Raw genomic sequence first — 12,912 nt, forward strand, 5'->3', positions numbered from 1 at the left:
GTGGTGGGCAGCCCTGGCTGAAGCACCCTTCTGAGATGAATCAGCTCTGACCTCAGAGTGGAAGTGGGAGTCAGCATCCAAAGGCCGCAGACAGCAGCCCGGGCGGCACTGTTTAACGCAGCATTGCCTGCATCCTGCACGCTCTGCCCACTGCTCATCAGGGGCCAGTCCTTACCTCTAACTTCCCCAGGCAGTGAGGAGGCATTCAGGCTAAAGAGAGAGAGACCTGGGGTGTCCGCTGGAGTTCGCTGCTACCAGCTCACAAGAGCCGAGTGTCAAAAGGCCAGGGGTTTTGTGAGCCTCGTGTGAATTAGCTTGATATTGGCACTGCAGAGCATTGACAACACGGAAACCACACATGCTGTTGACCGGGTTGGTTTGTTTTCCTGGAAGCTGATGGTTAAACATTGACTGCCTCCGAGGGCCCACCCACCACTCCCAGTCCCCTCCCTATCCCAAACGTTGGTTCTCTCCAGTCATAAAACAGGAATTGTAATTCCTGTCCTGCAAACCCTTTTTAAAAAAATATATATTTTATTAATTTTTGTACAGAGAGGAAGGAAGAGAAAGAGAGTTAGAAACATCGATGAGAGAGAGTCATTGATCAGCTGCTTCTTGCACACCCCCTATTGGGGATATGCCCACAACCGAGGTACATGCCCTTGACCGGAATCAAACCCGGGACCCTTCAGTCCCCAAGCTGACGCTCTGTCCACTGAGCCAAACCGGTTTCGGCTACAAACCCTTTTTATAAGTGAGAGCAATGATTAGGAAGTGCCTTGTAAACTGCCAAGCAATGGCAAACACACAAACCGGCATCTGTCTTCAGCCCACGCCCACGCCCCTAACACAGGCAGGACGGCCTGCTTCCCTGGGCCTCCCGGAGACCAGGCATCTCATCCCTACCTTCCTCTTCCTTTTTAACTGCTCCTGGCCCCGGTTTTAGATGTAAACTGAGGACGGTAGGACTGCTGCTCTTTTCTTCATGAAGAGCGCGGGGTAAGGAGAGAGAAGCCCTCTTCCATTTCCGGGGTTCTTTGCCAACGCAGGCTGAGCGCCCTGGGGTCACTGAGCAGAACCAGGGGAGGCTGGCCACCCTGGGCCGCAGGCCACTGCAGCGTGGCACTCTGGGAAGGGAACCCGAGTCTTCTCCACACGGCCTCCCTCCTCTTGCTCCAGGGAGGTTTGACCTCCATTTGTTCACAAGTCCCAAGTTACTTCCATGAGATGATTTATTTTCTTTTTCTTAAAATATATTTTTATTGATTTCAGAGAGGAAGGGAGAGGGAGAGAGAGATAGAAACATCAATGATGGGAGAGAACCATTGATTGGCTGCCTCCTGCACGCCCCTTGCTGGGGATCAAGCCTGCAACCTGGGCATGTGCCCTTGACTGGAATTGAACCTGGGACCCTTCAGTCCACAGGCTGATGCTCTATCCTCTGGGCCAAACTGGCTAGGGCTTCCGTGAGATGATTTTCATCAAAGAGAGTAGTCCCTTAAAAATGTTTCACTCTTGCTCTCCTTTCTGAAGTGTGGACTACCTGTCACTTTCCAGAACATGGAGGCTGTGTGCCTAGAGGATGTGTTGAGGCCGATGGCCCTGACCTAGCCCACTCTGCAAGTGCTGGCAGCATGGCCTCACTCCTCCTTCCTCACGGCGGGTGCTGCTGTGTGAACCTCAGCCTTTGCAAGCTTGCCCAGTTCCTCGAGTTCCTCCTGCGTGTGGCCCAGGGCTGAGACAGACACTGATGGTGGCGATCCCCATACACACATGACTCAGCCTTTGAAAAGGAGGAGAGCCTACCATATGACAGCATGGAGGAGGCAGGAGGACATCACACTAAGTGAAATAAGGCGGGCACTTCTCCATGGAATTGAAAATAAAAACAGGAAAGGTGGTTGCCGAGGGCTGGGGGTGATGTTGGTGAAAGCACAGAGTTCCAGTTTTGCAGGACGAGCAACTTCTGAGATCTACTGCACGCCCTTGTGACCATAGCTAACAATCTTATACACTTGAAGTTTGTTAAGAGGATCGATTTGTTAAGTTTGTTAAATGTTCTCTCCATAAAAAATGGTTAAAAAGTAAATAAATTTAAAAAATAAGAACACACAAGAAAAGAAAAAAAACAAACACAAAAAACCGTAAGAGCACAGCCCTGGCCAGGTGGCTCAGTTGGTTGGAGAGTCGCGTTTCATACACCGAAAGGCTGCAGGATTCCTAGTCAGGGTACGCACCTAGGTTGAGGGTTTGATCCCTGGTCAGGGCGCATACAGGAAGCAACCAATCGATATTTCTCCCTCTCATCGCTGTTTCTCTCTTTCTCTTTCCCTTACCCTCTCTCTAAAAAAAATCAGTAAAAACATATCTTAGGGTGAGGATTAAAAAAAAATCAAAAAAGAACCCATACACACAAAAATGTAATTGGAAAGTTCTTTGGAATCACATGGCAAGAAGGATCCTGGCATCACTTAGCACACACTGTTTGTCACCCGCTGCGCGGGCTGGGTCCCTGCAGTGAACAGAGCTCCAGCCAGGCACGGCGGGAAAAGGATGCTATAATTGGAGTCACAGTTCTAGATGGTTTACTCATCACTGTCTTCACATAATGTATTGATTCTAAAGTCCTGTGCCCGAGAGGACCTGGACATTTTTACATCAAAGTAGATGCAAAGATGACAGTGAACTAGAATGGCATCTGTGGGCTCTCCACTCAGAGCCGAGGGCGGGGCCCCTGGGAAATCTCCTGCAGTGGACAGCCGCGTGGACTTCAACGCGGCGGTTCCCGGGGAGCACCTCGGTTTCCTTCCCACGAGCACTATCCTTCACGAGTGAGGGGGGGCCTCCCAGCAGGACCCGAGGGACTGCTGGTCGGGCTTCGGTCCTCTTTGCTCAGAACGCGCTTCTGCTTTGTATGTTGGATGCGCGTCCCCAGATCCTGCCCGGACTGTGATCACTGAGCACAAGGCGCGCTGAGAATACAGACGAGTACAGGCGGAGCGCGGGACTACGGCTCTCGGAGGGAGAGTTCCGGGAACCTTGTATTTGTCTTTGTGCTTTTATAGAATCACCGAGGAGCACCCATTCCAGACGAAGGCTACTTCTTATGGAAGGAGGTCCTCCCCACCAAGCACCTCCGGGAGCACCTGCTCACTCCCCTGTCAGTGTTCTTTCCACTCTGAGTCAGAGCCGCACTGATGCTTCCCAACTGGAAACCGAGTCTCTGCTCCAGCACCGAAGCTGCCCACGTGGCCAGACATTCGGGAGGCTCAGGACTAACTACAGGACTGATAGAGCCGGAAAGGGACTGTTTAGCATTCATAATTTTGAACAAAAGCATGAATGGCGCATGGTCATTAAGTTAACACGAAATCATGTCAAATCTTTAATGCACACACATCCCTCCTGCCCCTCCCGCACAGCACCAGGCCCTTAGGGACTTTCTTATCGGGACAAACACTTAAATGCATGCGACACTCTGGGTCCCAGAAGGAATAATGGGTCACCAAGTGTTTCCCAAAAATGGCTTTGTAAAATGGCAATAAGGTCTAGATTTAAAATAGTAAGCATTTGAGCTATGCTCTTTGGATGCAAGACTGTCAAAAACATGCTTTGAAAAGAGAAATTAAGAAAAAACAGTCATGGAGCATTCATTTCTTAAGCATACTGAGAACTACTGTAATTATTTCAATGAGAAATTCCTGCAAACTCTGCTCTTGCTTGCTTCCTCTCAACCAGTTACAATGTGTTCCCATGACAACCCTGTTGCTAAGGGGGACCCAGGAGCATTGGCATGTTATCTGCACCTTGAGATGCTGTTAGCCTGAGCGGCCAGGCTGGCTGGGACATTGAGATTTAATTTAGGGCCGCTTTTCTCCACATCCTCATGGGGGGCTTCGGTAGAAACTGTCAGCGGCCGGCCGGTAGGAGGAGAAGTGTGGCTACTTCCTGGGATCGCCTCTGAGATTTCATGCCCTTTGGCTACAGCAGCCTTCCTCTTAGGGCCTCCTCACCATCCTCCTGTGACTTAAATGCTAGAAATATAAGAAAAAAACAATACTAGCACATACCAACATTCTGAATGGCATGTGGGGCTGTTTCTGTGGATGTTTATAAATGGCAAACACAACCAAACATAAATTGTTGGAAATAAACATCATTTTGAATCAATAATATGAAAGGCTTCAAAAATTAAATATTTAGAAAGTCCCAAAGGAAGTAAATCAAAGTATTTTTGAGGTTTCCCTTTGAATGTCCCCAAAATCATATTCTGGCAAACAGATTATAACATTTCATCAGAATCCTGATTGGAATCCAGAATCTTCCATCAACCCTATTGTTACTGAATGTTCTGTTTGTTTGAGATTAGTCTTATTATGTAAGTAGCAATTCCTCAAGGTGGCCCAAGTTTCCTGATTCTTTTTTCAGATCCTGGTCTGCAGGATGGAGGACCTCCTCACTGGCAGCATGGTGACTGTCCTAGGCCAAGATGAGGATCAAATCCCTAGGCACCACCATGGCCGGTTGCTCAGTGGTTAGAGCCTTGGCCTTCAGACCAGAGACTCCCGGGTTTATTCTTGGTCAAGGGCACAGTCTTTGGTCAAGGGCACAGACCTTGGTTGTCTCCCACACATAGCCGGGGTGTGTGTGGGAAGCAACCAATTGATGTGTCTGTCTCACGTTGTTGTTTTTTCTCTCTCTTCACTCTGAAAATCAATGGAAAACATATCCTCAGGAGAGAATTTTAAAAAAAGAAAACCTATGCACTGCTGGCCCAGCCCACGAAGGAGCTGGAGCCATTCTGCTGAGTCCCAGCCTCCAAACTGCCCCAGTCAGAAGACAAAGATGCTTGGGCAGGAGGGACCAGGTGGCAGCCAGCTGCTCTAATCCCCTCTACACGCAACACTCACCACAAAGTCTGCCCAGGAGGCCTGTGCTGAGCATATGGTACAAGCCAAGAGGCTGGGCGATGAGGACATGGGCAGCCATGATGCGGGGCCAGCCTGCGGGGCTGAGGGTACCCTGCCCCCCCCCTCCCCCCAGTCTGCTCCACCCCAACTCCTTCCCAGGACTGTCTCAGCTCTGACAGCAGCCTGCTTCATCAGACATTCCTTTCTTATTCCCATTCCAGAGGCCAGCATACGGGGGACTGGCCAGGGCTCTCCCAGGCTTGAGGTGACTGGAGGCTGTGTCCTCACACGAAGAGAGAGGAATTGCTCCAGGGCGTTAACCCGCTGATGGAGCAGCCTGTGACCTTGTCTAACCCCAACTACTTCCCACCTTCCAATACAATCCTGCTGGGGAGGTAGTGGGATCCACACCTGCACTGCAGCATGTGCCGGGTAAGAAAGGCTGGCTTGGGGGAGCGACCTCCAGGCTGCCTGAACAGCTCCTTCCAGAGGCGACAACTCTGTCACGCGGACCTCCCTCTCTCTGCAATGCATTCCTCTACTTGCTCTATGCATTTTAAAACTGAAGTAAAAACTCCCAGTCAGAAGACAAAGATGCGGAGGAAACCAAGATGGCAGCATAGGTAAACGCTTAACTGCAGCCTCACACAACAATTTCAAAAAATATAACTAAAATATAAAGTGGACATTATTCAGAACTACAGGAAAGTTGACTGACTGGAAATTCTACAACTAGAAGGAAAGAGAAAACCAGAAGGAAAATCAGAGGAATTGTAAAAGCCTAAGGTACAGAGACATGGTGCACACGTGGGGAGAGGACGGAGCCCGAGAGGAGGGGTTGCTGAGTGCCTGGTTGGCGTTCCCTAGTAGGAAGGAGATAAAAGCTCCAGACTGTGCTGAACCCCAGTTCCAACTGCACTGAACCCCAGTTCTGGGCAAGACCCTGGGGTCCCAGGCTCATACAGAGGGATTCTAGGCTGTAAGGCGGAAACTCAGGGGAGCAGCGAAAGGCACAGCCCCAGAGTCTCACACATTGCGTGCAGAGGACTGACTGTTGACTGTGCTGCTGGATTGCCCTAGCGGGAAGGAGACAAAAGCTCCAGACCTTTCTCTCAGAGGTGCTTGCAGCGAGTACCAAAGGACACTGAGGAACACTGAGACTCAGGAACCTCATAGGGCAGAGCTGACAGGAAGCCAAGGCTGTAGGCTCCACCCTGAAACTCTGCCCCATCCAAGCTGAGCACAGAAGTTTTTGAATAAGGATGTCTTCCAGCATAGACACAGCTGATCCTCACAGCCAATTGGCCTGGAGGTCAGTTCCTCCCAGTGATACCAACAACAATTAAGACTTAACTACAAAAGACTGTACACACAGTCCACAAAGGGGTGCACCAAGAGTGTCCACCTCAGGTAATTGGGAGGCTGACCCACTGAACCATATAGGACACCTTAACACACAAAGCCACCCTACCAACTCAGAGAAGCAGCAAAAATGCTGAGACAAGGAAACAGATCACAAACGAAAGAAATGGAGGACAAAAAGTGACTGGATATAGAGTTCAAAACCATGGTTATAAGGTTTTTCAATAATTTCCTAGAAAAGGCTGATAAAATAAACGAGGATATGAGGATATGAAAAGGGATCAACTAGAAATAAAGAATACATTGTCTGAAATAAAAAATATGAGGATATGAGGATATGAAAAGGGATCAACTAGAAATAAAGAATACATTGTCTGAAATAAAAAATATTATACAGAATCCTAAAAACAGAATGGAAGATCGCCAGAATCAAGTCAAAGATTTGGAACACAAAGAGCCATAGGACACTCCTCCGCAGAAGCAAGGAGACAAGAGAATCCAGAAAGTTGAAGATAGTGTAAGAAACCTCTGGGACAAATTCAAGAGAACCAACATCAGAATTATGGGGGTCCTAGAAGATGAGAGAGAGCAAGATACCAAAAACATATTGAAAGAAATAGTGACAGAAAACTTCCCTCACCTGGTGAAAGAAATAAACTTACAAGTCCAGGAAGCACACAGAACCCCAAACAAAAGGAACCCAAAGAGGACCACATCAAGACACATCATAATTAAAATTCCAAGAGCAAAAGACAAAGAGAGAATATTAAAAGCAGCAAGAGAAAAGCAGGTAGTTACCTATAAAGGAGCACCCATACGATTGTCAGCTGATTTCTCAACAGAAACCATGCAGGCCAGATGGGAATGGCAAGAAATATTCAAGGTGATGACTAACAAGAACCTACAGCCCAAAATACTCTACCCAGTAAAGTTATCACTCAGAATCAAAGGCCAGATAAAGAGATTCACAAATAAAAAAAAAAAGCTAAAGGAGTTCATCACTGCCAAACCAGAATTATATGAATTGCTGAAAGGGGTTCTTTAGGAAGAGGAAAAAAAAAAGATAAAAATTATGAACAACAAATACGTAACTATCAACAAGTGAATCTAAAAACCAAGGAAACTAAAAAAAAAATCTGATGAACAATATTAACTGTTGAATATAATAGAATCAGAGGTATGGAAGGGGAGTGAACTGACACTTCTTGGGGAAAAGAGGAGTGGGGGGTGCTGGAAGAGACTGAACATAAACTGTGCACCTATGGATGAGGACAATGGGGGGTGGGGAAAGGACAGAGGGTGGGGTGGGAACCTGGTAGAGAGGAGCAATAGAGGGGGAAAAAGATGAGGAACTTTTGTAATAATATAAACAATAAAGATTTATTAAAAAAAAAACCAGGGTCATGTATATAGAAAGCATTTAATAAATATATATTTAATGAACCAATAAAATAAAATAAAATAAATTAAATGTCTAAAAGTAGGTCCTTTAGAGGAAAACAAGGAACATAAAATTGTTCCTACATAAAACTAGACATGTGTATGGTCAAGGAATTGACAGAAATGCAGAATTCACTAATGTTCCCTAAATGAGTTAGTTCTTCAGGAAAAACAGTCATGTATTTTACAGAGGAAACAAGGTTCTCACACACTTTCCCTGAGTAACTATTTCAGTGTGCATAGCTTCCCATGTGAGTTCTTAGAGTGTAAATCCTTGTGGTTCTCCACCTGTTTCTGAGGTTTGTCCTTGCAAAGTCTCCTTTTGAAAGGGGAACTGTTTTCCTAGCACTCTGCTCCCAGTGTGTCTGTTGTCAGAGTGGACTGACATCACACCCTTTCCCACCAAGGCCAACAAGCCAATGGCTGCCCCCGCGGTCACTTTGTCCCTTTATGTGTGTGCAACAGGTGATGTGCTGTGGGTCTTTCCTGTGCTGAGCCTGCCACTGGCAGTCATGGCAATGGTGTTCTGAGAGGCAGGGCTGGAATTCGGTTCCTCTTTGTGTGGTTGTTGTTTTTTTTTTGTTTTGTTTTGTTTTTAAATATATTTTATTGATTTTGTACAGAGAGGAAGGGAGAGAGAGAGTTAGAAACATCGATGAGAGAGAGTCATCGATCAGCTGCCTCTTGCACACCCCCTACTGGGGATATGCCGCAACCAAGGTACATGCCCTTGACTGGAATCGAACCCGGGACCTTTCAGTCTCCAAGCCGACGCTCTATCCATTGAGCCAAACCGGTTTTGGCATGTGTGGTTGTTTTTGGTGGGGTTCTGGGGTCAGGCTGGCTGTGGTGTGTCCCTGCTCTGCCACCTGCTAGTTGGGTCACCTTGGAAAGGCACAAAGCCTCTCACAGCCCGGTGTGCTGATCTGTAAAGTGCCATAACTATAGGACCTGCAGGGTAGGGTGCTGAGGATTGGCTTGACCCACAGGAAGAGCTCAGCACAGGCATTGCCTGCCAAGGAACTACCAAGAATGAGTGGGCCCACGTGGGCATGGCAAGTTGAGTTGCCTGGATGGAGTGACAACATTTGAGTCTTACAAATACAGCTCTGTGGAGAGGAGCTTTTCTTGAGGCTGGCCTCTGAGGACTCAGTGAACAGGAGCTGTCCTTGGTGCTGAAGCCCTGGGCCATGCAGGTTTCAGTCCCCAGGTTTCCTACCACTGGGTGGCCTTTTACAGGGTCTTCTTATACCACAGACATTTCTACACCCGGGGGTGGAGGCTGGGTGATAAACACCTGGAATTCTCTGCAGAAGAAAATCTGTCACCCTGGTCTTGGGACCCTTTCTAGGTCTGGCCCCAACTCCTCCCAGATGTTCTATGAGTGGTTCATGCTTCTTCCTTCCAAACCTCCTGTGCCCTCATTCTCTCTGCCCCCAGTGTTCAGTCATCCTACCTCTTCCAACACTGTCTTGCAAAATTAGCTCCGTTTTATTCCCAACCTCCTCCCAGGATGACCCCAATCTTTCCCAGCCTTCTGTGTGTCTGTGGCACTACAGGGACCAGGTGCTCAATCCACTTCCCTCAGATGTGCATCCCTGAGGATTCCTGCTGCCACCTCCCTAGGACCTCAAGACCACAGTGTCTCTCTTGATCTTTCTTCAGGAGCCACTTCCATCTCTGCCCTTCCTCTACCCACTCCTGTTAGCCTGCCCTCTCTTCTCCCTCTCTCCTGTTTGCATCCTTGAAAGAACCTTCCACCTAACAATTTGCTTTCTTCCAGCTAGTACATAGGCAGACAGGCACTTTTAGAAGGAATCACAAAGTGCCTTCACAACACTCTGCAGCGATGCTTTCACTCTTCCTCACTTGTCAGCAGTATTCTCTGTTCCCCTCGGCAGTCATTCTAAATGTACACCTTCAACTTGAGTTCCTTCCTTTCATAGTGTTAATGAAAAAAAACCCATTGAAACCTGAAAGGATTTTTGTGAGTTTATTTGAGCCAAACTGTCGACATATGCCAGGAAGCAGAACCTCAGCGGATTGAGATAATGCTCCGGAGAATGGCAGGCTACGTTTCTATATTTATACATTGCAATCAAAGAAAAGGGACGTAGGTGAGTTACATGAAATTCATTGGTGATAGATTAGGGAGGTGGGACAGAGCAAAGCAGGGAAACCTCTGGGATAGGGTAAAAGGTGAAATGATGGAAATGAGCTTCTTTCACAGAGATGGATACAGGACACTCTAACGTAATTAACAGTTGATAATTAACTTGATAACAATAACAATGAGGGAATGTCTCAAGGCCATTTGTTGTGCCCTGAGAGGTCCAGGGTAAAAAGGAAGTTACAAGTTACCCAGACATCTCACAGATATGTTATCTTAGATGCAGGAAGGCAAATGGGCTCAGTAAAAAGATCAACGTTGATCTTTGTCAGGTGAAATATCTGGGACATTACTACCTACTATAACCTGTTAGATATTTAATTTTCAAACCATCTTTTGTGTTTATCTTAGGTCTCTGGGGTTGCAAGACTTCGCAGGCCTTCTCTGAGCTTGTCACGTTAGCATGTGGCTCTTTTCTGTCACAATAGAAACCTCTCACTTTTTAAGTACAGCCTTTGTTCTTATTTTACAGAGAAAATCAGGCATACTCACTCTCGAAGCCTTGGTCTGACACTCCTCGCCCCCTTCCCTCTTCCACCCCCAGCCCTACCCCCAGGCCTGCCTAGCCTGTGGTGTGTCTGGGCGGCTGCCACCTTCTCCTCATCATAGAATCCTGGGCCTCTGGGAGTGGGGACAGAGAGAGACTGAGTGTTTCTTCCTTGTTCCCTCTTCATCATTGCCTCCACCTCAGTCTGTAACTTTATTTCTCCAAAACTACAGCTCCCCGGGTAGGTCCCCCCTCCCCCCCAAAATTCCAGCTGCAATTCCACAGCTTCAGAGACTCAACTGCTTGCCTGTTCTTTCAGCCCTAAGTGTGGAACGGTCAATGGTTCTAAGGAATGCTTGGTGTGTCACCGTCCTTCGGACTCCCTTAACTCCATCTCATTAAGGTCTCTTCCTTAGAACCACCTGTCTCCTACTCAATCCCAAATGATCTCCTCCTTAATTCCTCTCTCTCCCCAACATCGCTCTAGGGCAGAGCTCCACCCACACTTGACCCTCACTCCCTTCTTCCTGCGTCTCCAATTCTCCCACGTTGTTCTACTCCCTTGCTCTAAACACACCCCTAACTTCCATCACCTGCTCTATTTTCTGCTGCTCTTCCAGCCATTGCTCTCCGTCTTCCCTTTTGTTTTATTCAATCTTCTAAAAAGTATGACATTTTTCATTCATTTACTTGTGGGTTTTTGCTGTTGTTGTTCAGTTGGCACCATCCTATGACCTCTTTATTATTCCTGTGAAATGCCCAATGATGGGTAATCACTACATCCAGCAGTGACTCTCAGCATGCACTTCCTCAAGCTCTCTGAATGGGTGAGGATGTGAATCACGTGGCCTGGCCAGCACCTGATGTTGGATGGTCCTGGCATGTTTTGTAAACCTTCTGACCTTCAGTTTCTCTCTGCGCAGAGTAGGATGTAAACTGTATCTCATAGGTCATGGGATATAAAGGAGATGACATTGCGCGGCGCCTAAGTATAATCAAACAGAGAGTTACAATGGCCCCTGCTGCTCTTGCTAACCATCACCGATTTTCTCTTGAAACCCGTGTTTGTGTCTCTGAAGTTCATATGCTGAAACCCAGCCCCTTCGGAGATGGGCCTTTGGGAGGTGAGTAGTCACAAGGACAGAGATCTTCCTCATCCTCTGCAGTGTGAGAACAAGGTTGAGGACAGCATCTGAGGACCAGGAAGTGGGTTCACAACAGACTAACCTTGACCATGACCTTCTAGCCTCCTGAAGTGTGAGAAATAAATGCTGCTAACGCTGCCCCAGCCTGTGGTGTTTTTGTTATGGCAGCACGAGCAGATTGAAAACATGACATCCACCAAACTGGTTTCCGTATGTATTCTCCTAATCCTAACCATGTTTCCTGAGTTCCCATCTGGGAAGTTTGGTGTTTCCTCAAATTCCTTCTTATTGGCTTCCTTCCTAAGTTTACACTGGTCACCGAAGAGCTCAACTTCACCTGCACACCCACGGCCTTCAAATTTCAACCTCTGGCCCTGATGCTCCTAAGCACACATGTCATCATAGCAGCGCCCATCACTCAGAGGCTTTCAGCCTCACCCTCACCTTCACCTTCCCTCTGGCTGCCTGTGCTTTCACCCTCAGGGGTGAGCCTCACTCTGTTCACTGTCCAAGTCAGACGCCTGGCCTTTGCTCTTCATTCCTCTCCCAGGACATGAAGAGTGTCCTGCCCAGACCCCACAGCAGGCCACATGCCAGGGTGTGATGTGCCGGTGGTTTCCACTGTTCACTCCTTGGGAGCTCAGGCAGATGCCACTTGGCTGGAGGCTCTGCTCCTCGGGCAGCTGAATGAACGAGGAGTGAGGAGCAAAAGAGAATGGGGGCCCTTCAGGTCCCAGGGCATGTAGGAGTCTCCCCACCAGGCTGAGGCACAGGCGGCTTCATACAGCCCCACTTCTCCTTACCCCTGTCCCATGGCCTCCTCCCACCTTCCATGGAGGTTGGTCCCTAAAAAACATCTTACACCCTAAACTCTATCCCAGCTCTATCTCCAGACAAGCCAGCCTGCCCACAGTCCCTCCTCCATCCCTGTCATTCAGATCATTTTGCCTTCTCGCTGCATCTTGATCCCATCCCCTTGCTCTCGTCCCTCCACCTGTGCCTTCTTTCTAGAGCTCGTCATTTTCCACTGTACTGTCATGTACTGCCCTCTCAGCTCCCCACAGCTGCCCCGGTCACCGCCAAGGCATCTAACATAAAATGCAAACCGCACTGGGCCACACTCTCCAGCCCTTGCGGGCCTCCGCAGGCATCTCAAGGGAGTTAGTTATGTGTTAATCTTGGGCCCTCCTGGCTGGGTCTTCTAGTGGCTGGCTTCCTAATATCTCCTCAAATCAACAATCCACACGGGGTTCCTAGAAACACTGAGCTGGCCCAGCCTTGAGCTGTTCCCCACACAGCTTCTCCTCCTGGGTTGCCCCTCCTCTGTGGGGAGACCCTAGCAATTCCTCAGAACTCCACTGCAGCCACCCTGACGTCCCTAGGCCCAGCTCAGCACAC

The sequence above is a fragment of the Pipistrellus hanaki genome, assembly GCF_964339955.1.
Source record: "Pipistrellus hanaki genome assembly, chromosome: 11".
NCBI lineage: Eukaryota > Metazoa > Chordata > Mammalia > Chiroptera > Vespertilionidae > Pipistrellus > Pipistrellus hanaki.